The sequence below is a fragment of the Anabrus simplex genome, chromosome 2 (assembly GCF_040414725.1).
Source record: "Anabrus simplex isolate iqAnaSimp1 chromosome 2, ASM4041472v1, whole genome shotgun sequence".
Taxonomy (NCBI): Eukaryota; Metazoa; Arthropoda; class Insecta; order Orthoptera; family Tettigoniidae; genus Anabrus; species Anabrus simplex.
In genome coordinates, this window is record NC_090266.1 from 1,207,843,966 (window position 1) to 1,207,860,540 (window position 16,575).

The following is a 16,575-nucleotide window of genomic DNA, read 5'->3' on the forward strand; positions in this document are numbered from 1 at the left end:
ATGCTTCCGGCGTGCTGCAGTAGTCTTAGCAGGGCGGAGCGAACTTTGACAGACAGTCTTAATGTGTCCAAGTTTATTACATCGTTCACAAGTAGCTTTGAAAAAACGACAGTCACGACGTTCATGATGCTTGAAACAGCCTCGGCAGGAAGGCAGGAGTTTCGAGGTGCTTTTAGAATTGGGCTGCCGTGTAGCATTACGAGAGGGAACCTGGCGAGAATGCTTGGTGGAGAGCGCCTTATCCGTACGGTTCACTGTAGCAGAGGACTTGCGGGCCTGAGGCGAGACTTGTGCAACTTCGTGTGGAGAAGCTATGGCTGCGGCAGTCTTGGTAGTAAGCTCATAAACCGTAGCAATACGCTGGACGTCTTCTAAAGAAGGGTTACTCTGCTTGACAGCGTCAAAACGTATTTTGTCTTCAGGAGTATGTAAAATTATCATGTCCCGAATGAGAGAATCAGTGTAGGATGAACCACAACCGTCCTTGGAGCAGATGAACTGGCAGGGTTTAGCTAGACCACGCAATTCAGTTATCCATTCAGTATGTGTCTGATGGGGTTGCTTTCTGCTCTGAAAAAATTTATAGCGAGCAGCCACTATGTGAGGAGCTTTGGCATAGTGTTCCGTGAGACGGGCCAAGAGCTGCGTGAAGGGTACCCCAGATAAGTGTTCTTCCGGACTTAATTTACGTAGTAATTCACACGTAGCATTGCCAACCGAACTAAGAAATAGTGCGCGGCGGCGTTGATCATCTGTGACAGAATGGCAGATGAAATGCTGTTGTAAACGGGCTAAATAAACTGACCATTCTTCCTTAGCCGGATCAAAAGCAGAGAACGGAGGAATAGCTGATGGCTGTGTAGAGACAGAAATAGCTTGAATAGCCTGAATTAATGCTGCCTGTTGTTGTTGCATAAACTGTTGTTGTTGCTGCTGTAAGGCTTGGAAAACCGTAGCGAGTTGTTCCGCAGTAGCCATTGCGAGATGCGTGCCAGAAAGAGTAAGGTAAGCTGTGTGTCAGAACTGGTTGGAGTGTCGTTGTTGTTTAGCACGTCGCCGTAGAGTTGACACTGGGCCTGTTGAATTGTAGTGTCGTGTTTACCTCGTTGCTATAGAGTTGGCGATTGGGGTCGATGATGTGTAGTTTGTTGCTTGTTTACCTCGTCGCTATAGAGTTGGCAACTGGGGTTGAAGAATCGTAGGTTGGTGCTTTTTTACCTCGTCGCCATAGAGTTGGCAACTGGGGTCGAAGAATTGTAGGTTGGTGCTTTTTTACCTCGTCGCCATAGAGTTGTGTTGTAACCAAGGTTGAAGTTCACAAACACAACTTTATTTTGCTTCACTTTATTATATTTACACAAATAACTGAAATTTATTTTGAAGCAAAAAGGAATATTGAATCTTGAGAAAAGTCTGTCTTTATACAATATGTACAGGTTTACAGTCTTTATATACACTTCTATCTTGAAAAGATAGTCTTTGTGAATTGACACGTTGATAGTCGAGAACTATCTGGCACACTAACATGAATGTCTTTGAGAGTCCTTGTTTGTTGAAGTGCCTGAATTCCTAAAAAGCAAGTTCAATTGATTGAAGAAATTCCACCTAGCGAAACTAAGGGAGCTTGCGTAAATTAGGGAATGAAAATGGCTTGTAAAAGAATTACGGAACATAGGCAGCGGAAACAGGTAAGGGAGCGGTGACCAGAGGTGAAACCTCGTACTGCCAGAAATTCAGTCCACCTGGTCGAAGCACATTTTCAAGAGGAGTAGCCTCCGTGCTCGACGTAAGGTGTATTCTGGAGCTGGACACCGGGGCAAGTGGGCGAGTAAGCAGGCAGGGAGCTCGTATTTATAGTACACTCGATGGTCAGGCACGCGCACTGAGGGCTGCGCGTCGAAGCTAGCAGAATGATACACAGGCGCGCGTGCAGCTGGCTGGCGAAGCGAGAAGAGAGCGCCGGACATACAACAATTATTATTATTATTATTATTATTATTATTATTATTATTATTATTATTATAACCTCTTATATAGGCCTTTAGTTCTGAATTTCTTACTTTTTATAAGTGGAAACTTCGTTTTCTTTCTTTATTCCGTGAATGTATCCTTGCCCATGTCCCTTTTCACTCATATCCTTTCGCCATTAACATTCTCTGCATTCATGTTGGTTTGTCATCAGAGCCAATACCATGTTGACTTTAACTGATATCTCTCTCTTTACTCTCCCCAGTTCGTGCATATCATCAATGTCCATTTTAAAGCACTGTATCCTCACGTGGTGATTTATAACGTCCAACACTCTATTCACTACCCATTTACAACTTCGTTTTCCTTCTCTGATACATAGTGGACGAAAGTATTTCTTTCTCCTTGCTTTCCGGTTGATCATTTTCTGGTCGGTGGATGCAGAGTGGGTCTCGGCCCGCAGTGGCCACGGCTGGTTCGTGGTCCAAGAGCTCTGCACTCTGACCGGCTAACCGAGCAGAGGAGGGGCGACCACGGCTCTACCGTGACTCTAAGCCTCTGCATTCGGGTGACGGGACAGGGCTGAACCTCACGGATGCCCCCAACCGTCGGCTGTCCTGAGAATTGGTTTCTGTGGTTGTCCATTCTCCTGCACTAAGGCGAAGGCCGGGATAGTTCCTAGTACAGGCCACGTCCGCCACCCCCCTCACCTTCTCCGTGCATCTCCTTCAACGTAACAAATCTCTCGGCCTGAGAGATGGCGTCACCGTCTAAGAGGCCCGCCTCCCCCTTCAGGGGAGGAATGAAATCGTTTTAGTAGTAGATCATTTTCTGTTGCCGCATTACTTGTAACAACACTTCCTCTAAACTCTGCACTTATGATCACAGAAACCGACGAAGTTGGCCGTGCGGTAAGGGTCGCGCAGCTATGACCTTGCATTCTGGAGATAGTGGGTTCGAACCTCAATGTCGGCAGCCCTCACTTTTTTCTTTTGTGGTTTCTCATTTTCACACCAAGAAAGTGCCGGGGCTAAATCTTAATTAAGGCCACGGCCACTACATTCCCATGCCGAGCCCTTTTCCATCCTTGTATCACCGGAAACCTTCGATGTGTTAGTGCGACGGTACAGCATAAGAAAACCAATGAGTGATACAGGAACAAACAACAAATAAAAGATTAGAAAAAGACAAAGCTGAGTGCTGATGAACTTCAATAAACTTTCCTAATCGGACCTAGGTAAAAGAAGACAGTCCTAAATCGGTTAGAGGGAAGGGGACGATGCAGTGCTTCGGACCCAATTGAACGTGAGTTGGCTTTCTTGAGAGACACTTAGACAACAATTTGTAGTCAATTCGAAAGTCTTTTGGATACAACGCGGATGCCATATTTCATTCTCAGAGCCAATTGTGATGCCGGTACATGTAGTTTATTTGCTACAAGCCCAATTTATGGGTGAATTTTTGGTTTTCTGCTCTTCTTTAACCTTTCAGAATTGATCAATTAACGTGAATGAAGCCACGTAAACCGGGCGAGTTGGCCGTGCGGTTAGGAGCGCGCGGCTCTGAGCTGGCATCCGGGAGATAGTGGGTCCTAATCCCACTGTCGGCAGCCCTGAAAAAGGTTTTCCGTGGTTTACCATTTTTACACCAAGCAAATGCTGGGGCTGTAACTTAATGAAGGCCATGGCCACTTACTTCCAACTCCTAGGCCTTTCCTATCCCATCATCGCCATAAGACTTATCTGTGTCGGTGCGACGTAAAGCCACTGGCAAAAAATAAGCCACGTAACAGAACTGAAAAGAACATTTACTCATATGAGCTCACGCAACTTGCTTGCGTGATAGGCTGAAATAATTCTACAGACCATGTGTGTGTATGTGTGCTCTTCGTACAGGACGTGCTCCTGGCATATTCATAATTCATGAATGATATGCCACTTCCAGAATATGTAAGTTCCGTTCGTTCTTACAGAGGAGCACGGTACCTACTAAATACAGGTTACCTCTGGCATAAATTTCTAGTATGAGTGCCACACGAAGGGGTGAGATTTATTAAACTTGTTCACATGACCACTTCCTAAGTGACCACAAAGAAAACACATTCATTTCTTCTTTGAAATGGTATATAATTATGATCATGCAGTGCAAAACTGAAGATTGAATGCGATTTCTCACATACAGGAGTTCCTAACAAAATGTTGGTAAAAATCTGGTGGAAGATGTTACTGCACACCGGCGTTTTCATACTAGTTCTGAATGTAAAAGACTGAAGAGCTTGGAGACAATTGAAATGTACCGAATGAGACCTGATTAACCTTCCTAATGACGAAACTTTCATTACAGCATCGGTAACTACACTGAGTATTGAAGCAAACGTTGGATTTTATAGACCATTTGTGTGTATCGCTCGCAGCTTGTATTTTATGTTCAATAAGTTAACCTCTGTGTTGCACAGATGGAAGATCTAACGCATCCATAATTGAAGAGCTCTATATTAAAAAACTCTTTACTCTTGTCAAGTGGAGAATTCTATAGTTCGATGAGCACATTGTCAGACAGGATGGCAGCCTAGAATAGAAGAGAGAGAATTTCATGAGAATTGATCACGTGGGGTATCTCTGAGACGGTGGACTGACTAGATTACACCTACTTACGCACGAGAAGAGGCACTATCCTTTGATAACAGTAGCTGTGTGCCACCTTGTGTTTTTCATACACGTGCACATTTTATTGTATCCCATCAAGTTACATATGCTAACTGTGTACAGTTCACAAATAAAATAAAGTACCTCACAATTAATTTTTCAAGTATTCTATAAAAATGTCCAAGTGAAGAAATAGGTGAGGGATTATTGTAAGGTTATGCCTGGATTACCCCCAAAGACGATGTCCGATATATGAATAAAACACAGTTCTTACCCTTCAGGCAAGCAACTCAGTGTTGAAAACATCCTAGGGATACGAGTAACGAATTTTAGATAAACAAAATATAATGAAGTAAGTGAATATATTCTTTATTTATTCCTGAAAATTATAATCCCTTTCTTAATCATCGTAATCCCGTCGATTAGATAAGCAATTTTCTTTTTAGTACTACTGCGATCGCTAATGTGAGTCACTGTCCGACTCGTTGGCTGAATGGTCAGCGTACTGGCCGTCGATTCAGAGGGTCCCGGGTTCGATTCACGGCCGGGTCGGGGATTTTAACCTTCATTAGTTAATTCCAATGGCCCGGTGGCTGGGTGTTCGTGCTCTCCCCAACATTCCTGCAACTCACAAACCACACATAACACTATCCTCCACCACAATAACACGCAGTTACCTACACATGGGAGATGCCGCCCACCCTCATCGGAGGGTCTGCCTAACAAGGGCTGCACTCGGCTAGAAATAGCCGGGTCACTGCAAAGTTTCACTTAAGCCCTTTTAAATGCATTCGGCGTGAACATTTCTCAAAAAATCTAAACACTCCTGAGAATATTGAACCAAGGAACATATTACATCAATTTATGTAAATAAGTTAATTTAGCTAGGATCTGAATCAAAAAGAAAACGAGTCAAAATCAAGCGATTTAGGCGGTTTCTCCGAAACTGCATTTCGGCCAGAAGAGATTTTAGAAACTTGTACTTTTAGTTTGATAGAGCTATCCAAGACTCACAATTTGAAACCTCTTCGGGCCCTTTAACCCTTCCACTTTCGGCACAATTGAGGAAATTACTTAATTTTACGTTTTTCGTAGTATGGGGAGCCATACTTTGCTAAGAAGTGTTTTCAAAATTAAAAACCTTTTTAGAGACACATTTATATCTTCATGTATAGAATGGCTGAACATTTGTGCTTTCACGTTTTCCCTTCACATCTGGAGGTACAAAGCGTGCCACAGTCGATATATTATATCTATATCAATACAATAGGTCTTATATGAAATCAAATGGAGGTAATGCTCTCTGAAGACGAGTGATGTAACTTATAGGAGGGGGAAAACAGCTCAATATGATAAATTTACTGATTTCCTCCTTTCACACTTTTCTTCCCTTTTGTTGGGAGATATCTTAGAAATTTACGAGTAAACTAATATATATCGGGAGATGGGTCGTTGATAGGATGGAATGTAATCTCTTCAGCTAAGAAGGGCAATCCGCTCATATGTATGTGTTGTCGATATAAATATAACGATGAACTTTTATTCACCAGAAAATGTAGCCTGGTATTTCATATCTTACAACTTACGTTTCTACAGACAGTTATTTTCAGCATTTGATGGAGAACATCTGCTAATGCGCCCGTATCGTTAGTAGAAAAATTGACTGAAAGCAGAAGTGACAACGACTTTCAGTCGAATGAAACTAGACCTAGTCCCAAGACAACTGTTTGACCAGTGGGCAGTGTACGAGTTACTCCACCTAATTGCTTCCGATAGCATCAAGTTCATTTGACCTAATGGTGTTCAGTGACCATCCCTTATTTTGAAGTAGGCGGTCTGGGAATTGAACCAGAGACTGGTTGATAAGATACAGATACAGCATCATGGCAGCACAGGTTTGACGCACTTCCTTCCTTATGTCATTAAAATGAAAACTGAAAAGGAATCATTTCAATCCTTAGAATTCGGCTTCCGTACTTAAGGAATAGAGGAGAGAACTCATCAGCGAAGGGTATTCAGATTTAGAGGAGATTTACGAAGCATAGATACATCAGAGCAAACATATGTTAGAAAATTGTGGAGGTGCTTCACGTATGGTAGCAGACCGAACACTGAGGGCTATTATATGCCGCACTAGTGTCCAAAAGTTAAGCATAAGTTACGAGTAAGCAGGGCAACAGGAAATAGACCGCTAATCGCACGACATATGCACCTCCATACTTACCTGCTCGCTCTGTATAGGAAAGGAGTGTTCCCTGCTTTGACTACCGGCGTAACCGCAAGGTAAACACAGACAGTGCCTGGGCCCCAAATTCCCTCAGTCGTGTTTGCCCTGTTATAGTGTGCGGAGTGTAACCTCATGGTGAACGTGACAACATAACGGCACAACGACGCCATTTGGACCCGTTTTGCAGGGTAGAATACTCGGCCGCCTGGAATCAGGCCAGACACAGACCGAAGTCGCCATATCCTTGAATGTGCAACAAAGTGTCATTTCCAGGAAACGACTTCGAGACACAGTAGGCCAGTACCAGGTGGACCAAGGGTAACCACTCTACAGCAGGACAGATATCTGGCCTTAACCGCCCGATGAAATCCGAGTGCACCTGCAAGACAACCGTCGGCGAAGCTTTTAGCCGTCTCAGGGGTTGCCGTTTCCCGGCAAACTTTGTACCGGAGGCTCATAATAGCAGGGCCGTTTGCCCGAAGTCCAGCGCTGTGCGTCCCGCTCACTCCAGCACAGAAACGGGCCCGTTTACTGTGGAGCCGTCAACATCGAAACTGGACCATGAATGAATGGAGGCATGTGCTCTTCACCAGATGAATCCCGCTTCAGTTTGCAGAACGATTCCCGTCGCACATTCATCTGGAGAGAACAGGGTAGCCGATACAACCACAGGAAGATCGTGGAACGGGACCAGTATGGTGGTGGCGTCATTGTGTGGGGCGGCATCATGTTGAATGGCCGTACGGACCTGCATGGGTGTTCCGAGGAACACTGTTAACGCTCGGAGATACAGGGATGAGGTACTGAGACCACATGTTCGACTCCTCAGAGGTGGGGTTGTTCCAGACTTCCTCTTAATGGACGATAATGCCCGACCGCACCGCGCTGCTCTGGTGGATGAATTTCTGGCTGGGGAATACATTCTGACGAGATGCAATTCGCCTCCCTAATGCATCCCAGACATATTCTATAGGATTCAGATCCGCAGACCTCCTTCGTAGCAAAGTTTGTGAAGATTAGATTATCATGAATTTACGTGTTTACTACGGTGAATATAACTGCATAATTCTATTAGTAATCATCATTTCCTATAATTGTACATCTTAAGATTTTTGGGGACACAGGGGTGCCAAAAATTTAACCCGCTGGAGTACTGTTTCGTGCCTTTAAATCTACAGACACGCGACTGACGTATCTGAGCACCTTCAGATAACATCAGGACTGGACTAGGATAGATCTTCCGAACTTGGGCATAGAAGAACAACGCCCTGTCAATAAGGAAGACATCAAAGAGTAAGGTAGGAAATGATGAAATTGGAGAGTATTCTCTCAGGATTCCGGTGTCATAGGAGCAGTGAGATCGCGCTCTTTATGCTGGGACATCAGTCTGGAAGTGCAAGGAAATGAAATACAATGAGATCACAGAACGTATGGTCTCGGTATTCGTGACTTCATGGGCACCGGATGTAACATTCATGAAGTTGAGATAACAGACATGAAAGTAGTAAGAGATGGTTGTAAAAATATTGACAACAGCACGAGTGTTTCCGCAAGAAGGTAATTATTTTTGCTGTGTGTCTAACGTCGTTTTAACTCATGCAAATTTTCAGTGATATTGGGCTGAAAACGAAGCCTCTGTGGCTCAGGCGGCAGCGCGCCGGCCTCTCAGGCTGAGTTCCGTGGTTCAAATCCCGGTCAACTCCTCTTAGATTTGTGCTGGACAAAGCGGACAGAGTTTTCTCCGGGTACTTTGGATTTCCCTGTCATTTTTCATTCTAGCAACACACTCCAGCGACATTTTATTTCATTTATTTCATTCATTAATCATTGCCCCAGAAGAGTGCGACAGGCTTCCGCAGCCGGCACAATTCCTATCCTCTCCGCTAGATGTGGGGTTCATTCATCCCATAGCTGACTAAGTCTAGTAACTGGAAGCAGGCTGTGGATTTTCATTTTTTCATTAAAATGAAAAGGGCGTAACAGTATCTACTCACCGTTAATCCGCCAGCAAATTTGATCTTCAACACGAATCTCACTTCATCCCGTACTACATATTCCGAACTGATATGCTAGGCATCTGCTAGAAAACCAATGCCCAGAATCTCAACATGGCCTCAGCGGGGACGCTATCTCGTTATCCCTGAGCACTTGGTCCGCGCCAGATGAATTCAGATAATTCCATGACTTAGTGATTGCCGCAGTGAAGGCGATTTCATACTCTCCCCTCCATTCTCCCTTCTCAAAAGTTCGGGTTATGCTGAGTAGGTTTCGGCCTATTAGTGTCGTCCGCCAGCTCTGCACTCCGACCGGTCAACCGAGCAGAGGAGCGATTGCCACGGCTCTACACCTCTGCATTTTGAAAATGGTGAGGGAGTGCTCACCCAACGTCTGCTGCCCTGAGAATCTCTTTCCGTGGTTTTCCATTCTCCTGCACTAAGGCGAATGCCGGGGCAATTCCTAGTAGAGGCAACGGCCGACAACCCGTTCACCTTAACCACACATCTCCATCACCACCACAAATCCCGGGGCTTGAGAGACAGCGTCACCCGCCTCCTATTTCAAGGCAGGAATGAAAACGATTTAGTTGTAGTACCTCAGAACTCAGTTGCTCCATCAGAGCTCCAATCCCTTAATCGCTGGCCTAGGTAATTAAGGAATCTTAGGCCTTCTGTGCCGGAGACCTACGGATATTCATTCCTAACAACCCCTGCAAGGGTTCAAGCCATATCCTGGTCAGTTCGATTTTTAACAATAATTTAACAAACTTACCAGAGCAATGCAATGAGAACAAATTAACAAACAGCACTCAAGATCTATATTAGGTCGACGGGCTAGAATCCTTCATTGGTTCAGGTCTACCCGCTACCGTTGAGAATTGTAGTTACGTCCTGGGTTCGTGCTTAGGTAGTAGAGAAGAGTAGAGAGTTCGCACGAGCAACTTGTATCTGAGTAGATGGCAACACTTATCTTTGCCACCATGGTCAACATCTTCATGCCAGCCACGAGGTTGGGAAAAGAGTGTGCAACTCACTTCATAATAATAATAATAATAATAATAATAATAATAATAATAATAATAATAATAATAATAATAATAATAATAATAATAATATATTTATATAACATAATATATAATATATTATTATTATTATTATTATTATTATTATTATTATTATTATTATTATTATTATTATTATTATTATTATTATTATTATTATTATTATTATTATTATTATTATTATATTGTCTGCGAAACGTCAAAAATTTCACCTTGTTTTCTCACACTGCAAAAGCCCAAAAGTTTATCATCACGTCTACAATATTGAGTAACATTCTTTTTTGTTTACTGATGCGTTGTACTCGCCGTTTAAGATATCGTTACCCCTATGCCAAAACCATGAATGTGCCAAAGCTCTTCCTATCCATTATTTCCTTCAAGACTGGTCACGCCTCCCAGCCACATATTGATATACAGTCCATCAGACCAATTATGGTTGAGTTCATTTTCCTATGCGCGTGTGTAAATGAAAATGAACCTTAAATACATCATATTCTTCGAGCGGGTAAATATGTCTTGCAAACATATATTCCTACAGTACGGTACATTAAAGTCCATCTTCCTTTACACGATAGAATAGAAAAATGAACTGCCCGGCTGAGTGGCTCAGACGGTTGAGGCGCTGGCCCACTGACCCCAAACCTTCAGGTTCGATCCTGGCTCAGCCCGGTGGTATTTAAAGGTGCTCAAATACGTCAGCCTCGTATAGGTGGATTTACTGGCACGTAAAAGAACTCCTGCGGAACTAAATTCCGGCACCTCGGCGTCCCCGACAACCATAAAAGAGTAGTTAGTGGGACGTAAAGCAAATAATATTATTATTACTGAAATGAACTCAAAGATTTTTTATTCCTGATTACCTGCATTTCAGTAAGTGGCTGTGAGGCGTGACCAGTCTTCAGGGAAATAATGGATAGGAAGAGCACTTTGTCACATTCGCTGTTTTGGCATAGGAGCGACGATATAATAATTCTAATTGTAGAGCAAATACTTAATATATTTACAACTACACGACACCTAGCTAGAATATTTATCAAAATCATCTTCGTCTAAGGATCCTAATCCTGGACTAAGGGCTGGAAAAGTATTATCTATTGTCCAGTGAAAAGCTGCTTGGTACGAGTAGTGGAACCCTTTAAGAAAAGCAAGCAATAAGATTGAGGATGCCAAAACGCTGACCATGCAGCACTCTGATATCTACAGAGTATCTGTTTTCCAGCAGTTGTCTTGAGGAAATAATGCCATTAATGAACTCACGGGTTTACTATCGGTGAACTATGACAATGATTCTCAATGTATTCCAATTGGTTTTGAACATCCCTTTCATATGATTTTATGTCACTAGGAGGAAATTTCACGGAACAATGAGGATCGTGATAAGAATTATCGATTTTAAAATAATTTAGTCGCCGCCAAATTAATTTGTTATACAGTGGAGGTTCTCCCAAATTCTGTCCTTTAGTACTGTCAAGAGATCAGGCAAAATGATAATAATCGTTCAGCCTAAGATGTCGCGAGTTGACAGTTTGATGTGACGCCATCCAGGTTGCCTCTGTCTCAATGTTGACTTTTTGTTTTATTCTATCAGATGCCACGGAAACGAATCTCACTGTTGGGGGAGAATAATGGTGTATGATTCTCCGGAGAGGCCTGGTGCCGATCTTTTATTCGTGTAGACGGCCTATAGGCTACCTCCATTTCTGTGAGTTCGGAGCCCTACCCAAGATGATTTCTAATGTTTAAGACATGAAAAACACCCAACCGCCGAACCAGACTAATTAACTAATTAGGTTAAAATTCCCGATCTGGCCGGTAATCGATCGCGGGACCGCTTGCATCAAAGGCCAGAATGCCTACCATTTAGCTATGGAGCTACAACTTTGTTGGGCGATCTATGGTTTTATTTCATTAATTTTATCGAGTAAACACCAAATATGTTACCATGGACCTTTACAAGCCAATATCGTTTGACGCGGGGTGGCGACGTACTTTTTCCTACCCTCCAGAAATCCGAGTTCATTTACCGGATTTCAATCCAAGACCTTCGGATATGGACGTCGAAACGTGCATTTTTCTACTCTCCTTAAATCCGAATCGTTTTACCGCATTTTATCCCACGACCTACGCTTCTGGATGTTGATACCTTACCACCGATCCACAGAGTGTATGAGATGAGATGAATTACAGCTAATTATTCTACCCTACAATTTTGAATGTTAAAAAAGTTGGCTGCAATCATTATGACCAATTTAAAACACAAACTAAGATAAGATAAGATAACTCTTTATTGCCACCCTAGTTTGCACCATCGGTTACAGGCAATAAAGAACAAAAAATACACATAAACCAAAAAAACCAAACAAAACAATATAAACCAAAACAAAACAATATAAACTAACATACTATTTTATATAATGTAAAGCTCTAACTATCTACACTAAAACTATTAACTATGAACCCAAAAAACCACACAAAATAATATAAACCACACAAAATAATTTACTAACTACTCTACTTATTTAGTGGTGTCCATGCCGGCGGAATCCAGCCTGGCACTGCACCAACTTGTCTAAAACTATTGAGATGCCTCTGGTATGCGAGGAACACCTCCGCATGTTAGGGCATCCCCTACCTTAATTCTAATATACTAACCCATATCTACTCTCTACAGCTAACTAAACATAAAGAAAAAGAAACTTTGGCTGCACGCGGCATTCCCTGTGAGGAGAGAGCCATCCCACCCAGAGCACCGCTATCAGCCACTCCTCCCGGATTAGATATTACCCCCACCTATAACTCGTACTTCTCTCCTCATTTTACGTGGCGAATCGTAGAGGCGGATGCCGGTCCATCATACGATCCGTCACGCATTTATCTACTGCTCCGCCTATAATCGTGTCGTCTTACTTCATTCCTGTCACCATCTTGATTCACTTGTTATTCTGTGAGCGGACATGTTTCATCTTTCAACTAGGGATGGGACTGTACCATCCCACCCGTCTGTCTCTTATACCCCTCCCCCCCTTCCATCCCCAATCTTCCCCTCTTACTCTTCCTTGCCTCTGTCCATCTCTCTTATAATACTTATTCGCTAACTTTTACAGATAATCATCCACTATACCGTATAGTTAATATTTATTCACTATATACAAACGTACTTGTTGACAATTTCCAGTTCCTTAGACTAATGCTACTTCCTAATTGTATTTTTATTTTTTTAATAGTTGAACTTACATATTAAACCACCGAATTGCCACAAATCAGATCTGTCTTTTCCTTGTTTCCTCACATCACTTACCAATCCTTTCCATCTCTAAACAGTCCAACAGTTCCTCTTCCTCATGGCCACTCATTACTTATTAAAATTTTAAACCAGTGTTTAAAATTATCTACTATTATGTTATCCAAACACCTTTTCTTGTCCACTAACCCTATCGTTAATATTCAAACACTGTTTACAAATGTATTTGTTGACAATTCTCTAGCTCCTTATTCCTTACATTTCTTTCCTCTTCTTACGACTCTTAGACTAAAACTAAAAACTACTCTCTAAATTTTTTTTTGAACTTACATCTTAAACCATCGAATTGCCTACAATCAAACCTGGCTTTCCCTTATTCCTTCTCTTTCTTCCGCTTATTTCCGTTTCTAAACAGTTCAACAGTTCCTCTTACTCACAGCCCTCGTTACTTTATTAGCCTTTTTTTTTCTAACATTACCTACCACCTCCGTTCTCTCACATATGCAATCCTCTCCAAATATATACAAAACTTTTTTTCATCATACAATCAGATTGTACTCCGAACTCCTCTTATTGTCATACATTTTTATATAACCTAGCAGTTTCGTCTACCTCCTTCCTCTCCTTCCTCTGTAACCCTCTTTTACCCCTTATTCTCTTAATTTCTTTATAAATCTCATTCTAACCATATTTAAATATTTAGAAATATTTGTTCCTCTTCCCCATTCTCTGGCCAGCCATACCGTCATCTTTTCCATTTTTTTCTACTTTTTCTATCTCCTTTTTACTCAACGCTTTCTTTTTCAACTCTTCTAACTCCCTACATTCGATGAATATATGTAGGTCCGACCATCTTTCTCCACACAGAATACATCTACCCGCATTTTCTGTACCTATCCACCCTCTGTTTCTAGGAGTTCCAAGAATCCACCAGTATAGACCTCTTTTGCCCTTCCGGTCCTCAACTTCGATTTTCGGGTTCATGATTTCTAACAATTTGTTTAATACTGATAGTGAGGCTCTTTCTCTACATTCCATTATTAAACTCTGTCTCTCTATATCGGCAACTCTCCTTATAACCCTTCTCCATACCCATTCTTTCTTCTCTCTCCACCTCTCATATCCTATATCTCCTAACCCCAGTTTTCGTAATTTATTTTTGCACTTATTTACCCAATACCTCTCGTTCTCCATATTTTTCTGGAACCTATATGTATCTTGTACTAAATCCCCTCCCTTCCCTTCTTCCAATCTCATCCAATACTTCATCACCCTCTTGGCTATAGTAGTGTCTATCGATTCTCTACATACTAATCTAGCCCGCACATTTGCAGTACAGTTTGGGACTCCCATGATAAACTTACTATATTTCCCCACCACCTGGTTTAGTTCTTTTCTATTTTCCTCTAATCCCCATATTTCTACCCCACATAACATTTTTCCTTTGACCATTGATTGGAACACCAATCTCTGTATTTTGTACTTTATATCCGGAAATTTATTTTCTAATATTCCCACTACTGCCAGTGCTCCCCCTCCCTTTATATCTGCCTATAGTGATCTAATTTTCCCACGTGCCGTTACTACTAATTATAACTCCTAAGTACTCCATTTTTTTTCTGGTTTGATTTCTTGCTGCTCGACTGTCCAGAATTTTTCTTTTTTGGCTTTCCTCTTCCTACATATCATTATCTGCGTCTTCCGTACATTTATCTTGAGTGCCCATCTTCTAGTATATTCCACTAACTCATTTAGCCCTTCTTGCAACCCCTTTGCTGTTAATGCCAAGATCAATAAATCGTCTGCAAATAGCAGCCCCGGTATCTCCCTCTTCCCAATCCAAGGGCATTGCCATCTCTCGCCTCCATGTCTATCCAATATATTATTTATAAACAGTAGAAATAATATCGGTGATAGCTTACAACCCTGCCTCACACCCCTTTTCGATTCCATACACTTACTCAACCCACCCCCTTTTAGTTTAATCATCACCAATACTTTCTCATATATTCCTTCTATTGCCAGCCTCATTTTTTCCGATAACCCAACCTCTCTTAATCTAGTAAATAACGCCTCTCTATTCACTGCATCGAAGGCTTTCTCTAAATCTATTGCTGCTACATATAATCTCTTCCCTGCTATTTTCACATACTTCGTAATTAAAGTATCCAAAATCCATATATTATCTACAGTATTTTTCTCTTTTCGAAATCCATTTTGATAGTCCGAAATCCTTCCATATTTCTCTGCCCAATTTATAATCCTATTAGCTAAAATTCCTGTATATACCTTCAACAGCGAGTCCAGGAGTGTTATTCCTCTATAGTTGTTTGGATCACTTCGACTTCCTTTGTTCTTATATATAGGACAAAGTACTCCTTTTCTCCACTCGCTAGGGAATTTATTCGTTTCCCATATCTTGTTAAAAAAAATTTACCATCACTTTCAACATTACTTCATTTGCTCCTACTTCCTTCCATATCCTGTTAGTAATACCATTTGCCCCACCCGCCGTTTTGGTTTTTACTTTACTTAACACCCTAACTATTTCCTGGCCTGTTATCTCCTCATCTAGTAACTGTACTCCTGTTCGTACTTCCTTTACAATATACGTCTTTTCCATACCCCCTGACCTTCTCCCCTCCCACCCAAAAGCTCTGCAAAATATCCTATCCACTCATTTTCTGTTATCATTGTTCCTCCCCCTGTCGATCTAGTTCTCTTTATCTTATTTATAGTTTCCCAAACCCTATCAAATCTTTTCTCTTTACAATACCTGTTCACTCTCTCAGCTTCCGCCTCTTTCCAGCACTTTTTTTCTCATTTCGTAACTTCTTGTAATCTCTTCTTAATTTACAATATTCCTCTCTTTTCCCTTGTTCCCCTCCTTTCTTGAAGTCCGCTAGAGCTGTCATTACAACCACTCGTTTCCTCTTACACTCTTCGTCAAACCACCCCGTGCCTATGTTTCTGTCTATCTCTTCCCTTATTCTCACTTTCTTACCCACCTTCCATACTGGGCGTTCTATTAGTTTTAAATCTTCATCCACATCCCCTCCTTCCAACATCCTTTCACTTTCAACACTTATACTTTCTTCACTCTCTTTTAACTCTGTTCTCAATCTCTCGATCGTAGTATCATTCCAAATGTACTTCCATCCCTCCTTATACCTGTCTCTTTTTCCTACCCTTCTCTTCACTCCATCATACTCCCCTCTTAATTTTATCTTGGTGGGCATATGTTCTGTTATCACACATTCTGTCACCCCAAAACTTATTATCTTCTTTAGAGCTATTTCCGTGCTAACTCCTATGTCTACTACACTCCCGCCCTTCGATGTGATAAATGTCAGTTCACCATTACTATCTCCCTTCATCCATCCATTTAAAATATAAAATTTTTCTATAGCACATAACTCTAATAATCTTACCCCAT